General features: G+C 37.3%; 1 protein-coding gene across 1 annotated transcript in view; it reads left to right on the top strand.

Annotated features, from left to right (window-relative positions):
• The first annotated feature begins 385 nt into the window (after positions 1-385).
• LOC134647233 (negative elongation factor D) overlaps positions 386-20,193 on the top strand; it is a 387,727-nt gene continuing 367,919 nt past the window's right edge. Inside the window, exon 1 of the mRNA XM_063501499.1 lies at positions 386-394. The gene's annotated coding sequence lies outside the window, so the exon portion shown is untranslated. The remainder of the gene's footprint in view (positions 395-20,193) is intronic.

Genomic DNA, 20,193 nt, shown 5'->3' with positions numbered 1-20,193 from the left:
ACAAGCTATCTAATTAAAACTGTTTCGTTGCCACAAACTTTGTTTTCTATGCAAACGGCATTACCTCCCGAAATAATATTTTGAATTGAGTAGAAAGAAACTCCAGAAAGTGTATTTCAGTAAAGCGGGTTAGCTTAATCAGCAGCTGTTAGTAGTTAGAGAGTAGCATCTATCAGGCGGCGGGACATCATAGACGTATGGCATCTTCGTGTGTCGTGTTGGAACTGTTGGAAGACACAATTTATATGCAAATCCGACATAAGATACAAGCCACTCAGCTGTCGACACAGCCCGCTCTCTCACCGCCACCGCCGGCCCGTGTTAACACTTCGCAAATAACTTACCCAACACACAACATTGTCTATAATATAAAACTCGCATAGAACACCCTACAAAGGTACCTACTTACTATTTTATTTGACTTAAATTACGAAACAAACAAAAATACTTATTGATATTTTGCCACCGCGGATACCTTCCAGCTTATTTCTTTTGAAGTGCATATTTATTTTATTTTTTGTGTAGAAAACGTTAAACAACGTAATTTATTTCCTTTGAGCCCATTTCCACGGTTTAAGCCATCATCTGTTTATTTAAACGTAATGATATCTACTTTCCTTATTTCGTTTCCTCGAGAAAATATAATAATAAGCCGAAGCTTGGGCCTTCTCTTAGGTCTTCTAAATAATAAGGATTTTCCCAATGAATACGTAATATTATCCTATTAATTAATAAATCTACTATAGTAATCTCATTGATTGTGCTGTACATCTTTGTGCACTTGCAGGAGACCAGCACGGCTGACAATGTAGGTAATCTTAATTTATTTTTATCTGACTGACGTGTACTTATTGTTAAGTGCTAGTTCTAATTCTCATAAAAATATAATGACCAATTCACGGAATTTTATTTTGTTTTGTTGCTTTTTTGGACGGTCATTCGGTCATAGAATACAGTATATGCCTTGTCACAGTAATTGCATCTTCATTCAGAAGTCACCCTACACCAAATCGACCTCATGTTGGATTACAAAGTAAAGTATAAAGTAAAATTATGGATGTGGCATATGGCATATTTTTGGTAGCTTGGAACCTAACTATATTTTCGTAGCTAATAACCTATAGGTAGGCACTGGATCAAATGCTCCGCGTGTTGGTACAACGGTATCTACGAGTACCACAGACCAAACGAGTACTAAAGTATGTATGTTACCGTAAAAACCCGTTTTTTCACTAAGTATTAAAACTACTTTTCTGTAAGGCTTTGGTTAAAACTGTTTTTATCTGGAATTCTTAATTGTTCAAAAACGTATTTTAGTAAAAACTAGTTTTAGACTAGGTAATAGTACACACAAACTTAAAAGTATTTTTTCAAAGTTTACATTCTAAAATACATAAAATTCGTTGGTACACTCGCTCGCATAGCTCGCTCGGCTTTGCGCGCTATTTGGTCACGGTAACCTAACATGCTCTCCTTTTCGCTTTGCTCGTCTCGTCGTCGCACCTATTTATTGACTCTGACAGAATAACGAGAAAAACTAGTTTTAACTGATATTAATTTTCAATAATTAGGGCATACTAATTTTCACCAAGGCACTTTGCGAAAACTAGTTTTTGATAAAAAAAAATCCCAATTAAAACTAGTTTTCACCAAGGTGTTTAAAAACTAATTTTAACTAGGAAAAATTGCGATTTCGCTTAAAGGATGACTTACGCTACAACGGTCCGGGCCCGGGCCGGGGCGCCCGACACTTCTTTTTGTATGATACGTCACCTGTCATATCATGTGATGCTTTCTATAGAAAACTAAAGTGTCGGGCACCTCGGCCCGGATCGTTGTAGTGTGAGTCATCCTTAAAACGGGTTTTTATGGTAACTTACCGAAGTTTTACAATAAGTAAGTAAGTGCGTCTGTAAAGCTTAAAAATTACCTACATACTTACAAAACAAAATCTATTGAAAATCTAAACAGAAATTTAAAAATATCATAACGAAGTAATACTGTATGTCATAAGACTTTGCAACCTATATTTATGAGATACATACATATGTGGATACACTCACTCATCTCAAAGTAAGGAAGGATTCATAATACATACTTACATGTATTACATTACAACTAATTAGCACTGTACTCCCTAGTACCAGACTTACCTACTTCTTCTTCCTAGGCTACACGTCATTGAAAACTAAAAAGTAGTATTATACAGTACAGATATTATTAATTAAAAGGATTTACATAATCTTATTACTTACCAAAGTTATTCAAACAAAGAGTTTATTACTTGACGTTGATGTAAAAATATGAAAGTATTATAAAAGTACTGATCGGTGAACATTATATTTTGAGTAGTTACAACTACACGTATCGAAAACAACCTCATCCATTATTTGCAAGTTTCATGACTCTCGTATTGTTGTTCGGCGTTCGCGGCGGTGGCGACCGCTGGCTAAGCCAATTAGTGTCCACTTGGGTAAACACCGGCTCGTTAGCGGACTTGTGTGCTCTGTTCAATTCAATTTGCCAGCTCCACCACCACTTATTGATAGGACATATTTTTCTTTGTCCGCTCTAATTTACTAGGACGTGCAGAACGACCGATTTTAAGAACGTTGTGCGCAATGTGCACATGCGGTACGGAAGTGAATTCATAAGCATGGGATCTACGAAAATGAAAATGAATACCTACTTATGTGATTGTGTTTCATCTATTACCATAATAATCTAGGTTAGTGTATTAAGGAGCCCACTGATTAACAGTCCGCCGGACGGTATCGGCCTGTCAGTTTTTCGGAACTGTCAACTTTTTGTTCTGACAGGCCGATACCGTCCGGCGGACTGTTAATCAGTGGGCCCCTTTAGATGAGCAGTTAAATAGTAAATCTTCGTAATGAAAAGAAAACAACACATTTCATTTTAACTAACTCGTTAAATCTACATTCATAATGCCGGGGCCACACTAACGGGAAACGCCGTAGATTATCGCCATAATTGACACTTTTCATATGGCCACACTGGGATTATCGCGATAATCAACGGCGTTTCTCGGCGTTTCCCGTTAGTCTAGTGTGGCCCCGGCATAACAATGTTAATCACGTCAACAATATTAGCACATAAATAATAACACGTCACAAATTAATCCATAAAACTTTTATCCATCGAATTTATATGTATCTCTAGCGTAGTATGCGAAGTCATTTTTATGGTACATAGGTGTAATCACGACTGGATACGGAAACTCTTCCTTTTTTAATGGTACCTACCTTGTTGTCTTTTCATCAGTATAAATATGTAACACAAATTGCGTAGGTACCTTTTATAAAATATGCTAATTATATTAATGTATTTCAAGTCGGTGTCGGTTATTAAGGGCTCTCCACTTTACTCGGGCGGAGGAACGTCGTGTCACGGTGGGCTCCTGTATTTTGTCTCTTTGATGCTGCGCTCAAAGGTTAATATGAGTTATTGTACGGAACTTAATTAGGCTTGAATTTGTTTCGTTGTATTTTGATTTAACTTTGTGTTTGTTCGGAACTTCCGACGTTAATAGGGGCTATCGTTGAAAAGGGGGTTAAAGGGTGTTGGGAGCGTCAGAGTAATTCTATCTGTTTATTTTTAGGAAAAAAGTTCCAATAGCACCATTATCATTTTGGAATAGGTACCTGTAGTCTGAAAAAGACGTAGGCTCAGCAGCGGGTAACTGGCTATGGATTTACCAATAAAAAATGTTAAGTTGGTATGCTTTTCAGCGATAAGAGTAGGTAGGTAGGTACCTAAGTATTTGTAATTTGTTTTTATTTTAAGCGATTTTATTAAGGTATTCCGTAATAGATACCTATTTGTACCTATATTATGTACCTATTTTAAAGTCAATAACCAATTTTGGATTCAATGCACATTAGATGGAGTTTTATAGATTAGATAAGTTTCGTTTTGAATTGTAGACCGGCGTTAATCTTCTCAATAAAGTGTACGAATAAATAAAACATGCGAATCGACTCGATAATTTGCCAAATGCACTTTTTTGCGAAAGAAGCCAATTTTGATAAGAAACGAAGTAAACCTTTAACATTTTAAAAAGCTTCTTCGATTCAAACGTAACTTTATCACCCGTACTTGAGCTATAGCGACAGATCGGCTGGTTATGTCGGAAGGTTGTCGTCTCGCGGTAGGTAATCTAGTCCGTGACTTGCAAGTGAAATGCGTGGTTTTATTACCGAGCGGCGCCTGGGTATCCGGCACCCGGCACGGGCTCTGCCTCGCAAAACGAATGGGAGGGACAGTAGGTTCAAATTCATGCATTCAATGGCTTTGTAACTTTTCATCTATCAAATGTAAATGCGTCGTTGTTTAACTGAGTAGAGCAGTGGTTCCCAAAGTGGACTGGGCTTGACATACCTAACAAAAAGTGCCATTTTTGGGGCCCAACTCTTGGCCGTCTTAAAAATCGCTATTTGCTCGCGTCTTGACCTATAGTTAGGGAAATGCCGGAGTAGAGAATCGTAGGTGATACATTTTGCCCCTAAGGTTGAAAAGTAATATATTTATCAAGAAAGACTGTGGAAACAAATTGAAAAATATTGTCTTATTTCTACTTATTGGAGTGAAAGAGATTGTGGCAATGCAATGTGGATCTTAGGCCCCCAGCAAAGGGCTGACGATCTGGTCAAGATAGCAGGGATCCATTCGATGAAGGCAGAGCACGCAGATTTAGAGCTTTAGAGGAAGAGTTTTTCCAGCAGCTCTTTTGGTGTTAGATCAGATACTTATTCCTACTCTATGTATGGATTGTACTGTCCTCTAGAAGAGGACATTTTCCAGCAACTTTTTTGGTCGATGTTGACGATATGAGTCAATCGGTGTTCGATCAGACACTCATTCCTACTCTATGCATGGGTTGTACTCGTAATTGGCCTAGTCATCCTTCTGTATTTGCTCAGTGGTGGCAGGGGGCGAGCCGTGTCGTGAGTCGTTAGTGCGCCGCATTGTTCCGGTTATTGGCGCGGCGACCCGGTGTGACGACACAAGAATATCTCCCATTTCCAATACGAAACCATGAATAATATCATTATAATTATTTTATTATAGGCATAAAATCCATTACTAATTAAAAAAAAGATTGAATAAAATCTAAATTTAATTTAAAATAAATATATAAATAATTAATTTGCATTCATTCTTTAAAAAAAATTATATTATGTATTCTGGAACAAATCCAACTTGATAATATAAGATATAATTTTTTATGCCATAGACTGACGACTGACTGATTTTGAGGTGGTTCCTTAATTAGGTCGTTTACATTTATTGTAAGAATATTAGATATCATAGGAACCCTCTAGCATTTCGGAAGAAAAAGTTATAGTCTGTCAGAAAGCCATTTCCGTCAGTGGAAAAAAGCTGCAAATTTAAAAAATTTGGTGCGAAGGGTAACCGTCCCAGAGAAAATTTGAATTTCGCACCTTTTTCTACTGAAAAAGTGGTTTGACCATAATTACCACTACTTTTGATGTTAGAAAAATTCTAACCATAAAAAAACGGATTATAGTAAAAAGGAAGAGATGGAAAAATTCATTCAACCATTATTCAACCTTCTATATTCAACGTAATTCAACCGTATAAATATTGACAGTTCATAAGAGACTGAAAAAAGTCAGAATGTATCGATCAGAAACTAGTATACGAGTATGTATCCATTTAATCCACTTACTTTTCTCTTTACACCACTATCGTTTTATGCAGCTAGTTATCTTTGCCAATGAAAGTCAAGTTGAGGTACAATTTATTACATCTAATGCTTAGGTGCAAGCTGAGCTTATATTCGCTGAGTAAGAAATTATATGCAGAAGCACGGAGCAAGTCATGGCCTGACGTAGAGGTTGATCGAGGCATAATTAATATTGAAGCATTTTTGCCCACCGTGGTTGTATTAGGTAACTCTGTATTAACTTTTACAAGTAGAAGCTAAAATATCGTCTCGCCAGGGCGATAACTAGTAATTACAAAACTTGGATCAAAAGATGTTATGTCTCAAATCCTGTAAATAAATAATGAAGACCCTTTTTTGAGCGAGTCTTCTTCACGATGACAGAAAAATACCTACTTTAGTTTAAATATTTCTATGCGATTTTCAATCCCTTTATTTATTTTTGTCCGCTGAACAAGGAGGGTCAATATTTTCATTGGTATATGTAGATTTTTGAAAAACCATGGGCATGGGCTCGTGGGCGCATTTGCCGATTTTATTTTCATGATAAACTCTATCCACTTATTATTAATTTCAGGTATTTTTTTGTATCCATGGTTACGGCTGTTTATACACCAATTTTTAATACCTATTTAAACGCACATTTTCATTAAAACGTAAACAACAGTTTTGACCTTTTAATTCAATAAATTGCATCCAGTTTTAACAAACTTTTTGTGTTTTCGCTTTGCACAGATTGTGCAATTTCTTCGTATAGGAAAAAACATAACAGGATTAATTTGGATCGGCTTCTATGGCGCTTTGTGTCGGACCATTTTAAAAACATGGCGCGTCCGTAATGATGGCTTGATGAGAGCGTCAGTTTGGTGCAGCGCCCGCCACCACCCTCTACGTGATACGGAATTTCACACTGGATTACTGAAAAATACATTCAAACTTCTAATACATTTGAATTTAAATTTAAACTAAAGCAGCGTCAAGAAAAAGAGACAAAAGATGAAAGATATTTTTCACCTCAGCAGCTCGAACAAGGGTCCTTTGATTCTTAAAAACAGTGAGCAAAATGCGATTTTGCTCACTGAGTGAGACAAAATGACATTCAAGTGACCTTTATAGTCAAATGTCATTTCAACATGCGGGGTCTAATAAAAGTTCGAAATACTTGGGTTCTGTTATTTCTGTCCCTTTCACACTGTTAGCAAAAAGAAACAGTCAAAAAAAAGTTAAAACGACATTAAACGGTATATTCACGGTTTATAATAGACCCCCGAAAAATTTCAGACCGCATCGTTCCAAACCACGTACGAGTATGAATTCTTAATAATTAATTAATAAAAATAAAGTTTAAGTTTTGATAAAAACTGACAAAATACTATATTTTAGGTATTTTATTGTACAATTAAAATAAAGAATTTAAAAAAATACACAGATCATCACGCAAAATTAATTATTTTACTTTTAAGAATTTCTACCATAGTTGACAAATAGTACGTATCCGCAATTCGGACCGTATCTTACAAAGATTTTTTTACAATAAAAAGTTGTCGATTGAAGTGTCAGTTAATGTTTGTTATTTCTATATTATTTTACTGGAATTTATTATTACGTTTTGTTTTTGTGTTCCATTGCGGTAATTAAACTTAATTGTTTGTATATCTTAAGAAAACATGAGTGCAGGTATTAAGTGATGAAGAAGGATTACATTTTTCAAGTTGTCTAATAGGTATGTTCTCACTGCTCAGGTGAAAAATGTTGTGTACTACACGAGATCAAAGTTATTTACATCTCGTGCGCTTTTGAGTCCCTTACTACGCTCAAGATTCTTAATTAGATTCACTCGCTACGCTCGTGAATCTATTATAGAATGTTTCGCTTGCACGGGACTCAAAATAAGCACTCGAAGAAATATCAAACTTTGATCACTTGTACAAATAACTATTCTATCGATAAACTTAAAAATATGAGTTTTTTCTAAATAATTGTGCCTAAACATCACGTTGTACTTATTAAAAATCGGCCAGGCCACTCGACTATGTAGTTATGTAGTTACCCAACTTTATAGCAGAGCAACTAAACTTACACTAGAAACCGTACCAAGACTAGACGTTAACATGTTTAGAAGTGAAAATTAGAGGGTAAACTGAAGAGATACTTATCTAGTAGTTGAGTCGTAGCGTAGGCAGTACTGAGTTGAGTGGAGAATATCCTAACAAGTAAACTGTCCGGGACCCGCGGCGAATAACAATGCTTGCGACGGCGCGGCGACGCGGCGCGCGCGACTCGCACAAACCGTAACGACATTCACAACTTCTTCCGATACTAGTATCGGAGAGCAAACATTTACTGTACCTACCTATTTCTTCGTCAGGTTCCCATACGCTTATGTTGCGTTCTAGTCGTACGTATTTTGTAACAATGACATCTGGAACTTGATGTGAAGTAACCTAAGTATATTGGTATTTAAGTCGTTCCTTCAATAGTTATTACATAAGGTGTTTGGAGGGCACTAGTAGGATTTAAAAGTGTATTTTCTAATCATAGTAAGTTAATTTGAGTTCAATGAACTCCGATTGATTTGTAAAATAAATATCATAAGTGACAATTTTGTCGCCGCCGACTGTACATTTTTCTCAATTTCAAAATTTTTGACAGCCATTCGTCATTATTTAAAAATGAAGGGTGGTCTACGGAATTTTTAGGGTTCCGTACCCAAAGGGTAAAAAACGGGACCCTATTACTAAGACTTCGCCGTCCATCCGTCCGTCCGTCCGTCTGTCACCAGGCTGTATCTCATGAACCGCGATAGCTAGACAGTTGAAATTTTCACAAATGATGTATCTCTGTTGCCGCTATAACAACAAATACTAAAAATGAAATAAAATAAATATTTAAGGGGGGCTCCCATACAACAAACACGATTTTTTTTGCTCTATTTTTTGTTGATGGTGCGGAACCCTCCATGCGCGAGTCCGACTCGCACTTGGCCGGTTTTTTACGTTGCAGTACGGCATCTGATAATTAGGAGGATAATTTATAATTACAGAATATCTGTAACCATTAGGTTATAATTTATAATATAAGGTGGCTATAATCTCTATGACACGCTAGTTAAAAAAAGTTACAGATTTTACCTACCATTATTTTTAACTAGGTATTGCTTTTTGCTTTAATATAATATATTAATATTGTGCATTACAGTTAATGAATACATCTAGGTGTTATAACTAAGACAGTAAAATATTGACATTTATAATAAAGCAATAGTTATGCTTATTTATAAGTAGCAGTAGCATATCCTACGCCTGTTACCTGTGACAAATCGGTCAAACATTAACATACTTTCTTTTAAAATTTCACACATACAACAGTAGGTACAAGTTGAGCGGAGTTTTTCAAAAGTTTTCTTCTTTACTTATTTGAGGACGGTCGGAGCGAGCGTCGAACTCCTAACTCGTGTTATTGAATTTAATGTACCCTGCTCGTACCTAGTTCCACTCATGTCGATAAAATCACTTCCACCAGTTACACGTCTGTACTTGACTACTTGTATTGCATTACTTAAGGATGTTAAAAGCAAAATCAATTTAATTAAATGTTTCGTAATTGTTAGGCATTCGTCCACATGCTTTTCGATACATTTATATGCGGACGGACGTCAACTCAGGAGCGGTAATTAGACTGTGCAATTTTTTAGATTTTGATAAGTAGATACGTTTATGATACGACGTTGACGATCGCTCAGGCTGATTAGTGCAAAGCTATGGCGTGTCATAACAAAATAAAAACTTTAACAAATTTTAAAATCCGAATACCGATGCAGAACCCGTTAGGTTGGTTAATTTTGTATAGGAACCACGAGCGTAATATTCATCTCATTCACAAATCACAGCTAAGCTACGTTACGCTTGTAGTTTTACATTGTAGCCAAAATGATTTGTAGAGGCGTATCAAAAATATGTCGTAGCACTGATAGATTATAACATTATATTTAATTATGCACTGTCGGGTTCAGGCATGGAAGGAGGTTTTTATTCAGATAGTAATTTCTTACTATAAAATCAAAAACACGTTTAATAACACGAAATTACTATCTGAACGTTACAACTCTTTATATTTAATTTTTTATTTATTTATTTTATTTGAATTATTTGTTTATCCTACGAACATTTTTCCTCGCATAATGCATGATTGGCTTCAAGCGTCAACTCGTTAAACTATTTGTATTCCAAATCTTGTTTGATATTTCTGTGAACAGAGAACATTTGGAGGCATGTAAATAAGAGGAACGTGTAAATTTTTGTTGGGCGTACCGCAAAAGGTTCTTGGGCTAACATTTACATTCGGCGTCTTCGCCTCGCCGTTGCCGGCGGCTTTAATCACTGAGAACAGGTGTGGAGCTCCGCACCAATCTTTTTAATGGAATTTCTTATCAAATAACTTTTTTTCATCTATTACCACGACAGTTTGGATCTATCTTGGCTGAAAAGCTAGCTTTAGAGAACAGTTTTCGAGCGAATAGTACTTACCTAAAATACTTACAGTACTAGTAATAGCTAATGGTGTTGCTCATTTGGAGAAAACAAAATAAATAATTGTATACTAATTTATTGCCTCTTTGTGTACTAAATACAGTCAGTTGCAAAAACGCCCAGCCCCTGCCGTGCCTAATCAGAAGAAAGCATGCGGCGTGACAGCCGTGACTGGAAGGTATACAGGCAGGTACTTGGAATCTGTGATCATGGGTATCATGCTCGTTTTTAAGTGCTCTTACTACTAAGTTATATTATGGGTTAATTGGAATGCAATTAACTCAACGGGCACTACTGTCAGTGGTCTGACTTTGAAAGTTTTATATATTAACTTGTTAAAAAACTACCATGGGTTATCTTACTAGTTCGCGTTATTTACTTCTGTTCTGTTACAGCCTTACGACAATAGGATAAAAAATATTAGTGTGTTACATATACATATATGGTTGTACATGTTAGACGTCGCTGAAAACGTTAATATTCAGTTTGTAGTGCCAACTAAAGTATTGACACGGAACTTCGGCCGACTTCCAATGGATAGTGACACGACGATGTATGTAAATACCTACACGTATTCAATTTAGTCGACAATATTTCATCGTGTTGGTGTTCTGTACGTTTCCTCATACGACTTAAGAACATATTCGTCCAAGGAAATTGAATTACCACAGCTTTTATGTGAGACGCAAAACAGAGCAAGGGATCTTCAGGGAATCATTAAAATTTTCCGCGGTTGGCGTTTGTTTCGTATCAATATCCGGATTAGGTCGAATCAAATTTGGTTTGTAGGATCAGGATTTATGCAGCGGTCTCAATTTCCTGCGACGACAGCGGAACATCCGCCATGTGCAGCGCCCCGCGCGCCTCCCCGTCTGAGGCGCTACGCTTGGCCCAAGCGGAAAATGGAGCGAGGGCATTTGCATAGCAACACTCGAGCCGAGCGGACCGGCAAATTGTTGTCGCATCGATGACTCGATCAATACGCTATAATCTATCCTTTATACTGGCTTCTGAGTTTTGTCTGTACCTGTCTGCTTATGGTCTTTAATACTCCCTAATTTAAATTTCGTCGGTTTTCTTCAACAAACACACGCTTCGCTCATATAGTACTCTCAACACCTGCCAGAGAAATTTTATGACATAAATCTCGTTATTAACTATACGAGAATATTGCGACTGAAATGACGTTAAAAGTTTTATGAACATGAATTACTTCGTATGGAAATTTACCCACCAATTGACAAGATTCGCGACGAGATTGGCGAGATTAAATAAACAATATTCGTCTAAATCTTCTGAAAAAACATTTATAATTTCATCAAAATGTTTTTTGTAAAGAGCATTGTACATTAGTACCTATTCATTTTATTACAAGTAAAATGACACTATTTTTTAATACATACTTCTAATATTGGTAACCTAACGTCGAAGCGAATAAGATACATAATGAAATTTATTGATGGCTGAAGGATGCTATTATGTTTGCGAGTATGCGAGTTATTTTCTTTTTCTTTAAGTACCTACTTCTAAAAACCTTATTATTCATGTTTTTTTTATGACCTGAAGTTACACACACTCGAAAAAAACATAGGGTTGCTTTTTTGTACGAGTGTAAATTGAAAATTATTAAAAACTTTGTGTTTATTGTTTTTTTTGTTACGTTGCATGCACGCGGATTATGCAACTCTTCAACGTGACGTAGTATTACATATACTTGGTCAACCAAATCTTGTCAGTAAAAAAAGGCGCGAAATTTAAATTTTCTATGGGACGGTATCCCTTCGCGCCTACATTTTTCAAATTTGCCGCCTTTTTCTACTGACAAGATCTGGTTGACCAGCTATATATACTCGTATTTTTTATTTTTCTTCTTTTTTTTCAAGTGTCATTCAAAACTGAAACACTCTTGTCACACTGTTAATACATTACTTAATTTTAACTTCCTAACCCAAAATTGAATTCATTCGTTTAATTTATTATAACCGGCGAACCGATATATCGTATCAGTGAACACTTTAATTGTCTGGCTCCGAATGCTACGGGCGGCGCGGCGTGTCGAGGAGAGTTCGTAGCGGTCGCTACGAGCTAAAGTAATGTTGAAGTTCAAATAAGTAATCATTTATTCCATTTCCAAAAAAAATATCAAACCGTAAAGAAACATTTGAAGACACTGAGCCCGATTCAGATTTAACACTTTGTTATGGTTTTGATCTTATTTTGATAGAAATGAAGTGCAAGTCGTGCGTGAGATGCGCGCTGATCATCATATCAAAACCAGGTCACAATCAACAAATTGCTAAATTAGAATCGACCTCCTTGACAAGGAATTTCCGAATTTTTTTCTTCCGATTATTTGTTTAGTTCGACTTTGTGTATGTAAAGTATCACGTATCATTCCTAGTTCGTTACGGCGCACGAGAACAAATATTCGTTGAGTGCGTCGAGCGGGCCGGGGTCGATTTCGGTTCGTTTAAGTTCGACATCCATAACACCTCTGTTTGTGAAGCCAGCCCCTCGTACTGTTTACGTAGCACGATGACAGAATATGCAATGAAAATTTACTGTGTCAACGTGCATTGCAATCGTAACATAGAAAACAGCCGATACTCTCCAAAACAACAATGCGCGCGTGTAATCAAATAACGTGAGAATAACCGAATGACACCGTGTATTTTTTCCTAAACCGTAAAAAATATATCAGTTTGTTTGTCGTCATAAACGTGGCATGGTAAAGTCCATAAATATTTTAAATCGTAAAATCCGTTATACCCGTGGAGTGACGCTGGCGCGGTGTTTGAGCTGCGGTCCTAAGTAAATAGCGAGATTTAATGAGGCCAGAAAACGCTATCGAGGCGAGCCGTGGCCGGCGCGGGCGCGGCCGCGGCTGTTGTTGACTCGTCCGACTCCGCTGAACAATACCGCAAATCCCGAAGGTTTTTATTCCCATTAACTACAACAAACACTCCTTAAACCAATTGCACAAGATTTAATATAAACCAAAAGAAAAACCGTCAATTGACTGATTAGGTATCAAAAAGAAAAGCAAATACATATATTATATTTGCAATCTAGTTTTGCATGATTACTTTTTCGAAATGAAATAAAAGTACAACAAATAATTAAGCGAGGGAGCGACCTGGGCGAGTGTTCAGACTGCGGCGGCGGCAGCTGGTTTCGTATCTATATACAGATAACTTATGTAGGTATCTACTCTTTACTCTTAGTAACTACAGGTTCCTCAAAGGATAAGTAATATCGGTAATTTAGCAATCGACTATAAAACCCACTGAACGGTTTCATAACTCTGCTACCTCAAATTTTAAAATCCCGGGAGTATTAACAGCTTCACAAAGTTCGCGCAGCATCCCGCTTTCATTAAAATCTTTCGTTTCCGTATTATATGAAAGTAGACTTGAATACTAATGCATGTCGGATTGCACAAGTTTATATTAATTTACTTGAGGAGTTCGCGATCGCTCTCTCTGATTTATTAGTATTCATTACGGCAATACTCGTTGTTATTGCAAAGCTGGGTGGGTGTGTCTCGGTAACTTTTTATTATTTAAAATGTTTCTACGATACTGAAGAGTGCAAGCTTTAGTGGATATCGGGACTTTAAATTAACGATTTTATCATAAACTATAAACGCAACAGCACTAGCAGCTCTTAAAACTCGTCTGCAGGACAGTACAGTACAGCTTGAGATCTGCCAGTCCCACCACAGGTCCAGCTTAAAACGCCGTAGAAGCAAATATTGAATAATTAGAAGGAAATGCACATGGGGTGCTGCTTGAATTTTTAATTAACGAAAGCATTGAAAAGTTGTTCATTTTTAAGGTGGATTCGCAGGAATAAACAGCGATGAGAGCTAGGCGGCATCCAATTAAAGGCTTCGGAGCAGTCTGCCAGCTAAACACTGGTTTATGTAATTAGGTGTAGGTAGTAATCGGTTTTAAATGCCTTTTTTCGTATGCTTTAGGACGGTTTGTGTTTGAGCTATACTAACTACTTAATAGGATTATTTCTATAGAGAAATTATTGAAAAAAAAAAAACATATACTCACATTTTAAATGTTAAAAAGCCTGATTTCGCTTAGTTCTTCACAAAATTTAATTAGTCAAACTAAGAGGGTATTCTTTAGAACTTCCATACTAAAACATCACGAGCGCGATGAGCTGAATGCAATTTAAATTAGATACTGCGAAAGTTAGTGAACGCAGTGCGAAATTCACCAGAGGCCTAGCGCCCGTTTATAATTTCACTCCGACTCACTGACCAATAGTTTTCGGGCTATTTGGGCTTCTGTATGTGATTGCATTTGGTTGTGGAACGGATATCGTTGTCCTGAGTCAATATATGTTTGTATTATCTACCCCGCGTGTCTCTGCCGGCGTTGAATACTTTTAAGTTATTTTTTAGGTAAAATAAGGACATTTTTATTTATTTAGATATGATACTTCAAAAACTAATTGTTTACAAAAAAATACTTAATATAATCGAATGCGATTAGAAATCGTGTCAATCTATAATACTGTCAGCCTTGATTAAATAATTACATAAGTAATTGAAAACAATAACATGATTTTATGTATATGTTTCATCCAATTATTTTCCCTGGACACCAAATGATATATTATTTTATTATACATGACATAAACCTTTCGACAAAATCAAGGGATTAATAGAACGGTACTGGCATTAGAAAGTCGCAAAAAATCGGAAGTACGCGTAAATTTTCTTTTGGAAGTATTTCCCGGGAGTGTAGGTTTCCAATCGGCGGCGCGGGTCAGCCGGGAGTCAATGAAAAGCGGTAAAGTGGTGCCGCGGTGCTGATTAAAGCCTCGAGCAATCGCCCCGGAAAGTATTTATAGGTACACCTGTTCGTTAGCGGCAAGCGCGACTCCGGCCAACTCCTTGATTAGGCGCCGACGGGCGTTGCTTCGTTTCTACTACAAATAAAAGAATTCTCCCCTTTACTAGCAACTAAAGAATTCATTTTCGATTGAGAGCATGCAGGCAACAGACAATTCTGCTGAAACGAAAAATCTGATACCTAGGTATAGGTACTAGTTCCTAATTCTGTTTACCTACTTATGTGAATAATGAGAAGCGTTAATGTAAGTTAACGTATGGTGAACAATCTCTGGTATTTGCTGGGTAAATATGCGAAACATTATTAAAAGAATGTCTTTTACGAAAAATGAACGGTAATCTGGATCGATCGCAAAGTTCATTATTCAAGTTCCCGAGCAAGAGATGGAGTTGACAACCATCGCCCGGGCCGCTATCAGCGGATTTATGCCGTACTTTACTTTGAAATGTCGCGCAGAATTTGATAAGCAGTTGATTTTGCATGTGAATGGGCCGGGTATTCGGTGCACGCATGGTGCGTTCGCGCCGCGGCATTGCGACGCCGGTCACGGAAACCCTTAATAACATCACGTTTGATGCGCCTCTATTATTATATTTCATCTTCAGTCGGTCCCATGACGGGGACGGGGACTTGGTTGAGCATAGTTCGTTTGAATTTTTCTGTAAGGTTAATTTTTTGCTCGACGATCGCGGTCAACAGTTGTTCACTATTTATTGAAGTAAGAGCGCGTATTGTTTGGTTATAGCAGCGCTTTGGAAAAGAGTCATTATAATGCAGTGCTTTGGAATTCGATTTTGTTTTACTAATTTTATATAATTTATCGAAATAAAAGTCTGTTAACCGTCCAAAGTCGGCGTTCCAACCGGTACGAGCCGTAGAAGCCGTATATTGTACGGTAGGCCGCTCACGTCCGACGAATGAAGACGCTTACCTGAAACTTTTCTTACCCTTTAGCACATTAACTAGCGCGCGCTGCCCGGGGCTAATATTTTGCACTCGTTAGTTTCAGCATACGTAACAAGCTAAGTTCTTGTTTTGAGCTTAATGATGGTAATGCGGTCTGACTTCGTAGCGCCGTTGTTAGGGAAGTCTTGGGAAAGTAAATAACTTGAAGTCTTCATGTTGTTAGCGTTCCTAATTATGCTAATTAAGATTATAAACGAGAATTCCTTCTGCTCCAGATATTCAGTTTTATATTTGTGCCATATTACTTTTCCATCGTTTCATTATTTGATTTCATTATTATTACAGGGTTCAAAGCTCTATTCGCAGTTATTCAAGTACTATTTTTTATTATTATTTGTAAATTCTAAGTTAAACGCCCTAGTGCTTTTGCTTTTTGATTATTTGTATTTTATGTAATATTTTTCATTAAGCGAATTGTAAATTTATTTGAGAAATAAAGTTCTTTACACCTAACTTTGTATTATAACATTTTTGCATCTTTTGCCGCTCGCTTTATCTTGTGAAGTTACTCAGATACCTCCGGTCGAATTAAAAGCTGAATAAAAGAGTTTCTAATATTATATTTACGTTTACATTGGCGCAATAAAAACAGACAAATAACTTAGCTCAACATTTTCCAGTGGCGGAGCTCAACATTACGTCTATTGTACTCGAGTAAAGGAATCTCGTATTTGCATCCGAGCGTAGACACAAGCGAAGGGGAAGGAACGCACGGTGAGACGAAAAAGTAATTTTTCATAAGCATCGAGGCTGGTTTTCAATAACACGCCAACTGAGTGCCAGTGCAGGTAAGGATTCTGTAGGCAGACTGAATATTAATGATATAGTGGGGTGTATTAGCTTAGCCTTATGCTACTTTATTTGGCGCAGGTTCAGAATAATCTGTTCATATTTACTTTAACCTATTAAAGTGAATACATTCTCGTGGCCAAGCTTCAAAGTCACTCGTAACATAAGGTAGATAGTGCAATGAAGGAAACGCTCTGAGTGCGGCCCTTGCGGGCCGTCGCGGCAAGCCCCGGTTCGTTACGTGCGCTCCGCTGGATCCGCGAGTGACACCGGCGACTTCCCGAGATCAAACCTCACCTGGCTACACTCCATGTTCTAAATCAAAACACCTTTTTCAACTTTCTCAACGAGTTCAAGTGCACAAATGTCAAGATTTTTCGTATTCACCTTCACGAGTATAAATAACAACTCCTGTATTCAGTATTGGGACAGGTTTTCTACTTAAAGTTTTGTGCCTCAATTAAATGTATTTTTTTATAACTCGAGGTTGTGCAACAATAAATAGTTTATGTCATTGTATTGTACTGTATACCTATATTATGTACTTGTACATCTGGTGCTCCATTGCGACTTCCCTTCGGTAGGGTTTTTAATTCCTATTTTTCGCACTTGTATCGTAAATAGGTATAACTATTAAAGTACCTACCTACATATACATTCCACATTGAAAGTAAAGCTTCGCCAATTACAGGAAAAGCTTGACTTTATCGCTAAATAACCTGTCAGTTGGAGCATCAATGCGGTGGAGGCTAGCCTACGAGTATACGATACGATCAACATTGATATTTAGCCTTCCGTCACGTCACGTCAGCTAATTCTCATTTCCAACAAAAACGGCTCAGGAAATTGGATATAAGGATCTGCGCGCTCGGATCCGGCTACGTGACGTTTGTCGAACACGTCACTACACTATGTGGTAATTTCCGCCCCGCGCTCGCGGAAAATTACTTTAGCCGCATGAAATTTCCGATGGTATAGAAATAAAGCTGATGAAACAGACATATACTTTTTGGTAAAGATTGAGGTTGAAATTGGTTTCAGATTTTTATTTTGTATTTCGGTTTATGTAAGACACATCAACATTATGTCCCAACACGCTCCGCGATTGTTGCGCCATTTAGAGTCCCAGCTAAATTGGTTGTTCAATACCTACTTACGCTATAGAATCTCCAATTTAGCAAGAATGCTAAATGACATAACAATCCCGTGTTGTGACTGTACCTACCTATTTGTAATGTAAATTATTTCCTAATAATGAATTCCGTCAATCTGGCAGTGGTAGGGCGTCAAGCAAGCATACCCGCTTAAACGCCAAAGCATTCGCCGCGGCATTTTTTGGGACTTTGGTCTTAAGATAAGAATGGCTAATGGGAGTCGAGTTTCAAATGCAATTAAAATAAAATGTTCTTAAACTTTTCAGTGATACGTATTAAGGAAATATTGTCGGTAAATCTTTCATACCTTAACCCAATTAACTTTCTACTACTGGGTAGGTAATACTTTTGCTACTTATTATATACTAATAAAAAGCGGCCAAGTGCGAGTCGGACTCGCCCATGAAGGGTTCCGTATTTAGGCGATTTATGACGTATTAAAAAAAACTACTTACTAGATCTCGTTCAAACCAATTTTCGGTGGAAGTTTACATGGTAATGTACATCAGGGATGTTGCGGATGCCGATTTTTTGACATCCGCGGACGCGGATGCGGATGCGGATTTTTAAAGGCCTACATCCGCGGATGCGGATGCGGATGCGGATGTCAAGATAGGTACATAAAAACATCAAATATTACATTTTAGTAATTTTTATTTCAAAAAACAGGCCAAGTGCGAGTCGGACTCGCGTTCCAAGGGTTCCGTACATTAAGTCCGACTCACGCTTGACTGCTAATTTCTAATAGGTTTATTGGCTAATTACTACAATTACCTAGCAGTCTAGCACTTACGCCGATGCTAAGACGTTCCTGTACCGACCTGGTCCACATCCGCATCTGCATTAAATCCGCATCGATTTTATGCGGATGCGGATGCGGATGCGGATGTTGAAAATAATGCGGAAGTTCCGCGGTTGCGGATGCGGATGCGGATATTCGCAACATCCCTGATGTACATCATATATTTTTTTTTAGTTTTATCATTCTGTTATTTTAGAAGTTATAGGGGGGGGGGGGGACACACATTTTACCACTTTGGAAGTGTCTCTCGCGCAAACTATTCAGTTTAGAAAAAAATGATATTAGAAACCTCAATATCATTTTTGAAGACCTATCCATAGATACGCCACACGTATGGGTATGATGAAAAAAAAAATTTTTGAGTTTCAGTTCTAAGTGTGGGGAACCCCAATAATTTATTGTTTTTTTTTTCTATTTTTGTGTGAAAATCTTAATGCGGTTCACAGAATACATCTACTTACCAAGTTTCAACAGTATAGTTCTTATAGTTTCGGAGAAAAGAGACTGACATACGGACGGACAGACGGACAGACAGACAGACAGACAGACAGACAGACATGACGAATCTATAAGGGTTCCGTTTTTTGCCATTTGGCTACGGAACCCTAAAAATTAAAATCGGTGAATATTTAGAGGTTGCACAACATCAACAAAGTTTTCTCAAATAACCAACGACTCTACGTCGGAGGGTAGAAAATGGTTTAAGCGGCTACCATCAAAGCGGTGAGTAGTGTGATACTGAACCTTCTACATATAAATCAATTTTAAAATCAGTAATTAACATGGGTTTTGGTTACTCGATTAATGTTCTAATTAAGATTTTTCAGTTTTTCCACCTGTTTCCAAAGGAAAAGTGGTTTTATCATGTTTTAGACGCAAAATTCAGTTTTTTCATTAGATTTTAGTATCAGTTCATCATATTTTGTTATTAAAAAAAATAGTTAATTATCACGCAATGTATGGGGTTCTCTCTCCACATTTTCAATTTGTGCAACCTTTAAACGTTAATCGATTATTATGAAAATTGAAATAGATCGTTTTTAGAGTGGGGAGACTCGATTGGTGAGCAAAGTCAGGAAAAATATCACGACTTTTTTTTCTCCATACAAAAGTGAAACACCCTAACCTCCGTGAAGTGTCTCACGGTGCGACACCTCGTCCACGCCACGCCACATCACGGCGCGTCACGCGCCGCGTACGCCACTACGTGTGTTCTACCGCATGTCGACGTACACGTCACATCTGTAACGTGACATGAGGAAATAGTATTGCTTTATTTAATTCTTCAGCCTACCACTCGATTTTCGGATGACCCAATATTTATAAAATTCGACAGTGGAAATATCAACATCAATGTTTCAGTTACTAGCGC

This window comes from Cydia amplana, chromosome 4 (genome assembly GCF_948474715.1).
Source record: "Cydia amplana chromosome 4, ilCydAmpl1.1, whole genome shotgun sequence".
Classification (NCBI taxonomy): domain Eukaryota; kingdom Metazoa; phylum Arthropoda; class Insecta; order Lepidoptera; family Tortricidae; genus Cydia; species Cydia amplana.
This window is presented reverse-complemented; position numbering and strand designations above follow the sequence as displayed.